The sequence below is a fragment of the Delphinapterus leucas genome, chromosome 11 (assembly GCF_059928025.1).
Source record: "Delphinapterus leucas isolate spDelLeu-1000000601 "Yukka" chromosome 11, BTC_Dleu_Yukka2, whole genome shotgun sequence".
Classification (NCBI taxonomy): domain Eukaryota; kingdom Metazoa; phylum Chordata; class Mammalia; order Artiodactyla; family Monodontidae; genus Delphinapterus; species Delphinapterus leucas.
The window spans coordinates 4,429,608-4,442,480 of record NC_143139.1 but is presented as its reverse complement, the minus strand read 5'-3'; the positions used below and the strand labels follow the sequence as shown (position 1 = coordinate 4,442,480).

The following is a 12,873-nucleotide window of genomic DNA, read 5'->3' as shown; positions in this document are numbered from 1 at the left end:
CCCAAGTCACCTTTTAAAAATGCACGTCAGATCCTGTCTCTTGCAGCCTTTAGGTGTAGCTTCAGTGATTTCTCACGGCTGTGTGGGTGGAGTCCCAGGTCAGCATTAAAGCCAGAGATCTCATCCCAGAGAACAAAGCTTAATCCTGCCACTTCCCTGATACCAGAGGAAGGTGGGCCTGCATCTCCCTTAGGGGCCAGGAAAACATTTCCAGAGTCCCTCCCACGAAGCCCCTCTCCTGTCTCAGTGGCCAGCAGGGGATCAGAAACCCACCCCCACCACCCTCCGGCAAGGGCCCGCACTTGCTTTGACTGGATGGGGCCCTGAGCTGAGCAGAAGGTCGCTTATTACCCTGAGTGATGACCAAAATTGGAATCTTTTTGGAAAGGAGGAAGGGAAAAATGAGTGATCTTAGGCAGGCAACCGGGGTCTGCTGCAAAACCTGACCCAGACCACAGCTGGTAGCTGATTTCAGAAGTCCCAGGAGGAAAACTAAGAGACTTTCAGGGCGTTCTCTGTCCTGAGATCTATAATGAGTTACTTGAAGCCAAACTGAGGACACCTTCCCTCTGTGTGTTCTGCCGGCAGGTCCCGCCCTGACCACAGCTGCCCTTCAGGAGACTGGCCTGGAGCCACGGTCGGGCCACTGGGCTGCTTGTCAAGGGTGGGGCAGTGGCGACTTGCCGCCTTGCCTCGTCAGCCCGGCCTGGGGCTCCACCTGGCACTCGGCGTGGCCACAGGGAGAGCTCCAGGAGGAGCCCCGGTGCAGCAGGACCCCGGAGACCGGGATCCAGAAGAAACCACAGGAGAGACCAGTCAAGGTGAGCTGTCCCCACCCCTGCCCACCCCGGGTGTGTAGCTGGACACGAGGCTTCTTATGGTGAGAATCAGAGGTTCCTAGAGGCAGGTATGGTGCGAGCAGCCACCTGCAGGGAGGCTGGGCTGAACGAGCAGAGGTTCTGAATGATGCCACAGGAAACAGTATCTCTCGTCTTCTGTAGCCCCTCTTCAAAACTGTTGGTCAGCTTGCCAAAGTGGACTCCCAGACCATGTGGCCCTTGTGTTTGCTGCGTGCCGGGTTTGTGGAGGGCTGCAGAAAAGGCTCACTGTGCCTCCAGGGCCTGCCTCTCTGAACAGAAAAAGGAAGTGCGTGAGCAACCAACGTGAGAGCCTTCGCTCAAGGGTGGCGGATGAATGTCACAGACAACAGTGGGCCTCCGCGGCGGGCGAGAAGTTTGAGTTCCAGGCCAGGAGCAGGGGTGACAGCGTCTAGAAGTTGTCTGCTAGCCTGACATTCTAGTTTCGCCAGTTCTTCGGCCGAAAGGAAATACAGTAGAACATGGAGTCCGGATGGCAACACAGTGAGGTTGAGTTACGGGTGACCCATGTAGCGTCCGCTGGGGGCTGAAGTCATGCTTATTTGGCCCCTGTGATGTGTGTTGTTACGTTCTATGTGTCTGTCTCAAATCTTCAGATTGTCGACTCCTTGAGGGCAGTCACAGAATACTCTACTTCTCTTATATTCTTCACGGGGTCGGCACTCAGTAATTGCGTACTGTTTGATTGTTCGCCGTATACCTATGTGATAAAACGTGATCGGTCAGGGCCTAGAATTTTCATTCGTTGGGCAGAGTCGCCATCAGCATCTCCTGAGCACCTCTTGAGGTGGGAGAATGTCAGATGCCTTGGCCACTAGAGCTGGCCTGAGTGTATTCATTCCTTAGGGCTGCCCTAAGGAGTGCCGCACACCGGGTGATTGAAAACAACAGAAATGTGTTGTCTCACGGTTCTGGAGGATGGAAGTCCAAAGCCAAGGTGTCGGCAGGGCCCTGCTCCCTCTCCGATCTTCAGGGGAAGTCCTTCCTGGCTTCCTCCTTCTTCTGGCAGTCGGTTGGCAATCTTGAGCGTTTCTCGCGAGGCTTGCAGCCGCATAATCCACGCTGCGCCAGCGTTGTCAGATGGGTTACCCCGTGTGTCTCTGTCTTCACGTGACTGTCTTCTTCTGAGGACCCCGGTCATATCGGGCTACCTTCTGAGGTCTTGGGATTTAGGACTTCACTGTGCCTTTTCTTGGAGATCGTAATTCAACCTGGAACACTAAGTGAGCGATTTTCAGTGACAAGACTAGGACGTACACGGGGCCGGGGTGAATAGTTACTGTGTCCCTTCGTGCAGGTGGAAGGAACAGGGAGATGAATCAGTGGGCCGTGTCCTCTGTTCTCTCGGCATCCTCCAGGGAACGTGGCTGGGCCCAGTGGAACACACATGACGCTCTGGCCAGTGGAGGGACGCCACGCTCCTATCGCTGCACCTTTTTTATAGGACAAGTCAGGGGGAGGCCTCAACAGAAGGGAGCAAACAGACCATCTGGGTTCCGGTCAGCCTTAACTTTGGAGGAAGGTGGAGAAACCCAAGCTCAGAAGGGGGTGGAGAGCGGCACGCCCTTCTCCTGGGAGAACAGGAGCTCCTGGGCCCAACCAGCTCATTGCCAGGCAACCCAGAGGGTGTTCCAGATGCCAGATTTGAACAACCTGCTGGTCTTCAAACCCAATACAACTTGGACCCCTTGCTGCCAACTTTCTGCCTCCCGGTCGGGACCCCTTAGTGCAGAGGTTGTAAAGCTGAGGCCAACAGGCCACGTGTAGCCTGTAGATGTGTGCTGTTCACGGTGGCTGGTGTTCACATTGTTTTTATATTATTTTTGGAGTAAGTGCTATATTCACATAGCTCAAAAATCAAATCATTATAGAAAGATATCTAGTGACCTCTTATACCAGCCTCCATATGCCCATCCTGCCCCCTCCCCAGTAACCATTTTTATTTGTTTCTTATACACCCTTCTAGACTTTCTTATTGCAAAGAAGAAGCAGTACAAACATACATTCTCCCTCCATCCCATTCTTTCGTACATAATTATAGTATACACAATCTACACGCTGTTTCACCTCGCTTTTTTCTCTTCCTTGATCTTGGCAATCTTTCCCTATCAGTGAACCAAGAGCTTTCTCCTTCTTCACAGGGGTGTAGTATTCTGTTATATGTATCGCTATGAACTTCCGTCTAAGAACTGCTGCATCCCATAGATGCAGGAGTTTTTTGTATGGTTGTCAGTGTTCTGTTGTAGGGATGCACCGTCATTGATTCAACCAATCCTTGCTGAGGGACACAAGCTGTTTATAGCTGTCTGGTGTTTATTACAAGTAACGTTGCAGTGAATAAAACTGTATTTCGTCCTGTACCCGAACACGTACAACATTTTAAAATTCGGAAATATCTTTAAATGATCCAAAGGGCTGGAAACACTGAGTTCTAATGACTGTATGTTGACAGCTGGTTGGAGCGAGTGGCAGCTGTCTCTAAGGGTCCCTAGCTGGGGACCAGCCTGCCCACATCCAGCGTTTCCTCCACCCCCTCTCTGTCTCTTCCACTAAGGCTAAGTGTGGACTTTCACGGAGCACATGAGGGTGCTGCTTTTCTCATAGTAGATTAAGAAGGAAGGGAAATTGCTCTCGTCCTCATGTCTCTTCAAAATGGAAAATGAAAGCCAGGGAGGCTGTCTTTTTCCAGAAGAAAGGGAAGGGCAGACGTCTACGTGGATGTGGTTCTACTTCATTTGCACCTGATGGGTCGGCCCCTGTGTGTTATCGTCTGAGCGCTTGAGCACACCCCTGCCTTGCTAGGCCCCGGCCTTCTTCTCATCTCAGAGTAGGAGGGAAGGAACTCTGCTCGCTGGTTGCTTTTGCTCTGCTTGGAGAACTTTAGCTGCTCAGAGACCAGCAGTAAAAACGAACACGACAGTCAAGAGTACTGTTCGATGACATATATCATCTCACCAGAACCCCTACTCCTGTTCTATAGACAAGAAAACAGTAATGGAGTGAAGTCGCTCGGCCAAGGTTCATAACTTGTACACAGCAGACCTAGGACCTGACCCAAGAATTTAAGGCTCTAGAACCTGTTGTTTTAGCTGATATATTATGCTGCCTCCAAAGTCTTAGAAAAGAGGTGAGGTTTACGGTTACACCTCTCACCTCTGTGACTGTTGTCAGTGGTGGCATGGTGAGGACGGTCACGACAAAGAGAACATCTCTGAAAATGGGTGAGATGGCGACGTGCCCCAAAGAAGGCACATAAGGAGGATGCCATTTCATTCTCCTAACAAAGGTGATGGCTCATCCTTTGTGGTCTGTCACATTGTGTAGAGAGGAATTGGCTTCATTGCCCCTGAGGGTCTTTTATACCCAAACATCTATGGAGCGCCTTGTGCGCGCCAGGCCCTGTGCCTGGTGTGAGAGACGAGACGAGAGAGCCACATCCTGGTCGGAGGGGCCGAGTAAGGACATGTGGACCGAAAGCTGCAGTGCCACCTGGTACACGGATGTGTCAGGCTGGGTCCTGAATTTCTTGACAAAAGAAACAAATTCACTGTGGAGCAAGGAGGTGGGTGGTTTCCTGTCTTGGGTCCACCGTTGCCTGATGAAGGAAGGAAGCAGGGCCCGGAAGTGGAGGCTGTGAGTTAAGGTGTTGAGCCACCCTTCTGCCCGCAGCCTTCGGGGAGGCTATTGGTCCTCCTCTCCGGAGGCCGTGGGCTCCTTGAGATGGCCTCGGCCGGGGTTGAGAGGCGGCCGGAAGGAAGCCTCCTTTCCCCTCGCTGTCCCCCAGCTCAGCTTTTCTCCTTCCTGGTCATTTGTTGAGCAGCTGAGCTGGGCTTACCTCCCTGTGAGGCACTTACTCTCTTCGCCAGTGAAGGACCGGCCTGGCCAGCCTGGGGGCGGGGATGGGGCCTGGAGGGCACAGTTCACAGGCCGCAGCCTGGGACTTTTGAAATCACACCCTAGCAGAAGGATCTGCAGGCGGGGGCTTCTTGTCACTGGGACGCGCCTTTCTTGGTTTTTTATTGTCACTATCTTTCATCTCCCCCAGGTTTGCAGCATCTGTCATCTCTGTGGTTATCTTAGAACAACGGGCTGGGGGGTTGCTTTCTATTTATTCTTTCTCGAGTGTGACGCTAACCACAAGGACCTACAGGCAGGGGGAGGGGGAGGGAGCCAGTGCCTCTTCAAACCCTGTGGTCCTCCGTGCAGCTGGGGCTGGTGGTGAAACTGACAAGACCAAGCTGGTAGATGTGCCCCAGTGACCGTGAGGGCGGGGGGGATGTGGCCTGTGCTTCTGTGGACGAGCAAAGGGAGCGAGTTGCTTTCTGGGTACAAAGGAGAATTTGGAGTCCGGAGGGAATACAGACAGCAGGCATTTCTAGGGCCACAGCTGTGTGGGCTTCTCCGTGCTGGCAGCCAAGTGGACATTCAAGAGAAGAGTCTTGTGTCCTTCTTGCCCTCAAGGAACTTAGTGACAAGGAGAGGAGATAAATAACAAGGATTTACTGTAGAGCCCAGGGAACTATATTCAATATCTTGTAATGGAAAAGAATAGAAGAAAAACGAACATAGATATATACATATATACGTGTATATGTAAAACTGAATCCCTTTGCTATACAGCTGAAACTAGCACAATACTGTAAATCAAGTAATACTTCAATTGGAAAAAAACAAAAAGAGGAGCAGGATGTACAGCTGACCTGCGCTCTTGGGCCCGTTTTCTCATTGGAGAAATGAATGAGGTTGAAGTTGGTGAGGATCCCTAATGGGGTCGGTGGAGTAGTGCCTCGCTGGGTTCCGTGAGTGGATGAATCACCTGGGGGTCTCCTTATAAAAGGAACATTCTGATGCGGTAGGTCTAGTCCAAGCCTGAAGATCCTGCATTGCCAACAGACTCCCAGGTGCTACTGCTGGTCCCAGGACCACAGTGCTTTGAGTGTTGAAGCCCCGCAGGGCATTCTGGAAGTCTGTGGGGTGGCTTTGAACTGCCATGAGACTAAGAGATGCCCTTGGCATTGACTGGGTGCGGGTTAAGGTTAGGGTTAGGGTTAGGGTACAGGTTAGGGTACAGGTTAGGGTTTAGGGTTAGCGTACAGGTTAGGGTTTGGGTTAGGGTACGGGTACGGGTTAGGGTTTGGGTTAGGGTTAGGGTATGGGTTAGGGTACAGGTTAGGGTTTGGGTTAGGGTACGGGTTAGGGTTAGGGTACGGGTTAGGGTTAGGGTACGGGTTAGGGTATGGGTTAGGGTTAGGGTACAGGTTAGGGTTAGGGTTAGGGTACAGGTTAGGGTTTGGGTTAGGGTACGGGTTAGGGTTAGGGTGCGGGTTAGGATTAGGGTTAGGGTTAGATTTAGGGTTAGGGTATGGGTTAGGGTACGAGTTAGGGTTAGGGTACGGTTTAGGGTACAGGTTAGGGTTAGGGTACGGGTTAGGGTTAGGGTTAGGGTATGGGTACGGGTTAGGGTATGGGTTAGGGTTAGGGTTGGGTTAGGGTTAGGGATACTCCTTGTGGTTCCACGTGCAAATCGACCCCATCAGTGAAGAATTGTTACCTGCCCTGCCAAACTCAATCCAACACAAAGAGAAATCACTTAGTACCTTTGACATAGTACTGTGAACCATTTTCAAAGAAGTTATGCCCAAAGCCCAGTGATTTAGGAGCTGGTTGTTTTGGGACGAGAAGCCTAAATGGAATAAAGGCAGAGTCCTGAGGTGATTGTATAATTTTCCCACTGCACGCGTTCTGTCTAGTTTAGAGCATTTCCAAACATACATTTAACTGAAAAGGGTTTCAGTGCAATGTGGAGTTACTGCAAAGGCAAGGAAGCCTTTGTAACAGGAGATTCGAGACTCCGTCTTACGGACACAGACAGGCCAGCACGTTATTAAATTAGCAGTGAACTTCTTTATAGAAGCTGTTTCTGAAATAGTTTATAGTCTACTGTGTGTATATGTATAATCTAATCTATCTATCTGTATACATATATATAGGGAGTTCAATGATAAGAAACCTCTTGCAAAATTTATACATTACAGTGATTTTCTTTGGGGTTGCCTGTGTGTTTCACTCTGACTCTGATGTTCTCATTAGAGATCTACCAAACAACTTTTTCCAATCCATCTTCCTCTCCCCTCTCCCTAAAGGAAAAAGGTAATGTTTCCAAGACTTTTTTAATGCTAAAGACTGAACAATGGGATTGACATATATACACTAATATGTATAAGATGGATAACTAATAAGAACCCGCTGTATAAAAAAATAAATAAAATAAAATTCAAAAAAAAAAAGACTGAATATGTGTGCCTACCCCCCTCCATGGGTGGAGTTTCCAGGTTAGAGACTTGTTCTCCATGATACTTTGTTCCATGTCTCAGCACGCTAAAGTATATTACATCATACTTGTATATAAGGCTTAGCTCATTCACAAGAATAATTTACTTTGTTTTCTCTATTTCTACACTTGTAATTTAATTTCACAGTGAGGTGATTTCCTTCCTGTTGTCAGATGCAGACAGGTAAACGGGTTTGTTATTTCTCATCCTAACATGTCTTATTCTGTTGTCCACTGCTCTTTTATTTCCTTGTGGTCCTTATATGGATTGTTCAGCCTAACCTTACCCATCACGAGTAGGTATAAGCATGTCTGCCTCATTCTGGGTTCCAGGGCATGAGTACACACATGAGTACTTCCTTACTGAAAAAGTTATTTTGTTATAAATGGCATTCCCTTTTCTCCTTCAGATTACAATTAGAGTTCAGTGATGCATATGGGTCAACTGATTTATCTAGGAGTTTCATTTCCGGTGGCGAAGGGGGCGTTTCCAAGTATTTGTTATAAAAATGGGGTGTTGATTGGAGAGGACCATGGATGAAATGATCTCGGAGGTCTCTGACCTTCTTTGTGCAACACTGAAAAAACAATAGATGACAGGCAGTGTGATTTGTGAGTAAACTGCAAACCATCCTCTCAGTGAAAGCTGGTGTCACCCATGATGTCTGCTTGGATGAGAGGCTGTGAGTCTTCGAGCCTGGGAAACTCTAAGGAACCAAACAACAAAACCTTGCTCCCCTCCCCGACCCCGCTCATCACCCTTTGACCCCGCTCGGGATCATGTGAAACTGTCCCCAGATGATTCTAATGTACTGAGAGGTTCTGGTTGTCCCAACTACCAGAACCTATGAATGTGAGCCTATCAGAAAAAGGTTTTTGCAGATGTCATTCAGCTACAGATCTCCGGGTGAGACCATCCCGATTATCCAGATGGGCCCTAAATTCAATGACAGGTGTCCTTAGAAGAGACACATGGAGGAGAGACCCAGAGAGGACAAGGCCGTGTGAAGACAGAGGCAGAGCCTCTAGTGATGGAACCACAAGCCAAGGGACACCGGGAGGCGCCAGAAGCCAGAAGTAAGGAAAGGACTCTCCCTAGCGCCTTCGGAGGGAGCACGGCCCTGTGGACACCTTGATTTAGGACTTCCGGCTTCTAGAACTATGAGAGAATACATTTCTGTTGTTTTAAGATACCTAGTTGTTTCTTTTTTTCTTTTTTAACATCTTTATTGGAGTATAATTGCTTTACAATTGTTAGTTTCTGCTTTATAACAAAGTGAATCAGCTATACATATACATATGTCCCCATATCTCCTCCCTCTTGCGTCTCCCTCCCACCCTCCCTATCCCACCGCTCTAGGGGGTCACAGAGCACCGATCTGATCTCCCTGTGCTATGCGGCTGCTTCCCACTAGCTGTCTGTTTTACATTTGGTAGTGTATATATGATACCGAGTTTTTGATCATTTGTTTCGGCAGCCCCAGCAAACGAATGCTCTGCCTATAGCGTGGATAAAATTTGGTGAGATGGGGACTTCCCTGGTGGCACAGTGGTTAAGAATCCTCCTGTCAATGCAGGGGACATGGGTCCAATCCCTGATCTGGGAAGATCCCACATGCCACAGAGCAACTAAGCCTGTGCGCCACAACTACTGAGCCTGTGCTCTAGAGCCTGCGAGCCACAACTACTCAGCCCGCACGCTACAACTACTGAAGCCCGCATGCCTAGAGCCCATGCTCTGCAACAAGAGAAGCCACCGCAATGAGAAGCCCGCGCATTGCAACAAAGACCCAACGCAGCCAAAATTAAAGTAAATTAAATAAATAATTTTTTAAAAAAAAGAACCATTTAAAAAAATTTTGGTGAGATGGAGGGAGTAAAGGAGTTTTTCAGAAATTGAAGCAAAATGAATGAAATTGAGAAGGCATGGCTAGAGGTAGAATAGAGGCAGAGCGGCTACCACAGAGGGCTGTTCCTAAGACGAGTGGGAACTCCTTCTGTACAGAGCCCCCCCAGAGCACCCCAGAAGTTGACGATGCCTTTCCTCTCCATCTCTCCTGGCATATTTCAGGGAATTGGCTTTGCCACACCTCCTTAGAGCACAAAAGGCCCAGGAACCCGGGAAGTGAGTTTGAACTTCCTTCCACAAGCATGGGGGCTACCGAGGGATATTGAGGAGGGAGCAATGTGGCGAAGTTTGGAGGCCTGCCTGCCTGGCCTGAGGTTGCATGTCGCAACACTGAGTCCCTTCTGCTCTCCGCCCCTCCCTGCACTGGGGGTGGCGGGGACCTCTTTCCATGGCGGCTTCGTGAGTTTGAGTGAAGCATTTGTTTCCCAGCCCGGGAGGTCTGGGTGACTTCACCAACATCAGTGGGTGGATCTGCCGACGTCTTAGAAGTTGATCCCTTCTGCAGACCCCTAAATAAAGCTCCATCCCTTCTGATGAACCCCAGAGGGACTGTCCTCAGCCCACCGCATTGGAATGAGAGCAGCCAGCTTCCAAGCCTGCACAATGCCAACTGTACTTTGTTAATAACCAGCCAGTTATCTTTTGGAGGCATCTCGTGGGCACTGCGTTGAAACCCAGACCCAAACCCTACTTTCTGCCAACACAAGCAAGGGAAACGTTCTTTATGGAGCCTGGGAAACCAGAGTCCTCCCTGACTCTTTGGCCAGCCCAGCGGGAGCTGACGGGTTAGAGTGTTTGTACTGGAACTCGTTAATCACGTGACTGGATCGCGGGTGTGCATTTCCCAGGCATTGTTTTGAATAGCAGACTCAGAAAGGACCAGTAGCACGGGAGCAGAGAGGTCACCCTAGGAATGATGGCCTTAGGGGTGGAGAAGCGATTAAATGCTACCTGGCAGGAGCTGTCTGGGGATTACAGTGCCCTGAACTGGGGGTGGGCAAGGGGGCCTGGATGGGATGCAGAGAGAAGCAGAAACAAGGGAGCAGCCACCCATCAGCCGTGTTGCGGATTCAACGTCACCTGGTGTCCCAGATATGAAGGAAGGACACAGGAACACCTTCATTTGATTTTGTGGGCATGGATGTCTTTAAAGAAAGCAGGTCGGGCTTCCCTGGTGACGCAGTGGTTGGGAGTCCGCCTGCCGATGCAGGGGACACGGGTTTGTGTCCCGGTCCGGGAGGATCCCACGTGCCGCGGAGCGGCTGGGCCCGTGAGCCATGGCCGCTGAACCTGCGCGTCCGGAGCCTGTGCTCCGCAACGGGAGAGGCCACAACGGTGAGAGGCCCGCGTACCGCAAAAAAAAAAAAAAAAAAAAGCAGGTCACTTCCTCCATGGACACCCCCCTTTGACACTGTGAGGTCAGTAGCTTCTGTTTTAATGTCAAGGGCGAGGCTGCAGAATGCTGGGTGCAGGTCGGAAGGCAGCTGCTGACCTCGAGGTGCAATGTTGGGGTCCCCTGGATAGGATGCTCTGGTAGAGGTCATTCTGGGCATCCTCCCGCTTCCAGGAACCCTGCCCATTATGGGTTGTGAAAAAGAATGGCATCTTCAAGTGAGCGTGATGCTGAAGCCGGGGACGGAGGACCACTGCTGCCGCTAAGCCTCCCCGGGCGCTGAGCTGCCCCCTCTCGAACCTTCCTCTCACTCGGATCCTGAGACGCGGCACCAGTGAAGATGTTTTCAGTTAAGCAGCAGAGTATTCTGAACGCAGACATACAGGCTGTTTCAAAACCTCCACCTCCGATGTCGTCCTATTGGCAAGAAAACCGGAGGGATTTTCCCGGTGTGGGTGGAGATCACCCACCGATCTGACACTAACTGGCCCCCTGAACTGTGGGGAGAAACTGGACCCCAGGGAGTCATGCCTCCCGGAGAATCCCTGCTGTGATGGGATGTCTAGGCCTGGCTGCCTTCCCACAGGTGGGGACAACCCGGAGAAGGGCGGCCCCAAGACCAGCCACAGGTCCATTCAGTGGACAGACACGGGGTGCGGCCTCGTGCTCAGCACTCGGGACAGGGCTGAGGATGCTGCTGGGAACAGACCAAGCTGCCCTCGGGGAGCTTAGGTCCAGCAGGAGAGAGAGAGGTTAACTGATGCTACACATTGTTACGATGGGCATACACGCTAGAGAGGGGTCGAGGTCCCTGAGAACCTACAACAGTAAACCTAGTCTGAGGGTCTTAAAGGGCATCTGCCTCTTTAAGATCTGCCCTATTTACAAATGGACCCTCTCCATTACAGATGAGGAAACTGGCTCCCAATTCTGTGTCCACCTCGGCCGGGGGAGTTCATGTCTGCTGTGGTCGGGGCCAGTTTGACGGACATTGTTGGGACAGTGTCGAGGTCCAGGAGGTCATAAAGCCCAGCGGTGGATGGGGGAGTGGCAGGGGTGCCTGCAGCCCGGGCTGGTGTGGGGCTCTTTCCACAGGCCCTATTTCTGAGAGGCAGGAGCTCTTCCAAGGGATGGGTGAGTCCCTGTGGAGCTGTTTGTCCCTGAGTTGACATCAGAAATAACAGCATGCTTGGGAGGCAGCCGAGGCACGGTCTGTGCTCAGGTGTCAGCACTGCCTCCAGGCTGCCCTCCAGCCTCTCCCTCCCCTCCCCTCCCCTCTCCTCCCCACGCTGAGCCGCTGGGCCAGCCCAGGTCACCACAGTCCCTCGCTGCTCTAGTCTCCTTGTTTCTACGAGGTTTCTGTCTGACTCCGTCCTCCACACTGTCTTCAAACTGTCCTGGTTCTCTTACCCTTGGCTGTATGACCTCAGGCAGGTGACTTGACCTTTCTGAGCCTCGTGTGTAAACGAGGGCGGTCGACATCACACACGGTTGTAAGTGGGATCAGTCAGGACAATGTCCTTGCACCCAGCACAGCGCCTGGCATGTGCGTAAGTTTCTGCAACCCATGATAAGTCCTTATCACCGACGAAATAAAGAATGACCCCCTTAGCATTCAACTCATCCAAGAAGCTTCTGTGGACTCCTGTTCTGTGCTAGTAATTGTGCTAGTGCTATGGCTACAGAATGAGTGAGCCGGGATCCCTGACCTCCAGGAGCTAAAACTTCAGTGGGGGCAGATTTGAATAGAACCAGGCGCAATGCAGTGTGATGAGTGATGCATTAACAGCAAACACCAAGGGCGACAGGAGCGCAGAGTAAGCAACTGAGTCCGTTTGGCCTGGCTTCCCAGGCTCCCAGGCCCCCAGTCCTACCTCTCTCGACGTGAATGCCCAGGCATAGTCTCCTTGCTCTCGTTACCCCAAATCGGCCTCCCCTGCTGCAGCCTGGTGGGCCATTTCATGCTGCCCCCTTTGCCTGGGATCTTCACTTCTCACCAGATCACACATATGTTTATCCTAAGAAGAAAGATCTGAGAATGTAGCAACCAGTAAAGAAGAGAAAAAAAATCACCCATAAACCCAATAAACAGAGATAATCACTAGTAACATTGGGGTATATTTCCTTCCCATCTTTCTTTTTTCAGTACACACTCACACACACACACGCACACACACTTATTACCTTGCCCCATTCTACCTCATGTTTTAGGTTGTCACATGCATCTGTCTGCATTTGACGGTGAGCTTTCTGCGGGCCCAGCTGACGTGTCACTCACTTTTTATCCCTGTCCCCTAACCCAGCATCTTGCACCAGGGGCCTCTGTAAATGTTAGCCCACAAGAACTGCCGGGTGAATTCAT

At 50.9% G+C, this 12,873-nt stretch overlaps 1 protein-coding gene across 8 annotated transcripts in view; it reads left to right on the top strand.

Moving 5' to 3' along the window:
• CRACR2A (calcium release activated channel regulator 2A) overlaps positions 1 to 12,873 on the top strand; it is a 163,549-nt gene that overhangs the window by 55,031 nt on the left and 95,645 nt on the right. For all 8 annotated transcript variants that reach the window (XR_016394848.1, XR_002645097.2, XM_022577328.2 and 5 more), the window contains one exon: positions 589 to 821. The gene's annotated coding sequence lies outside the window, so the exon portion shown is untranslated. The remainder of the gene's footprint in view (positions 1 to 588; positions 822 to 12,873) is intronic.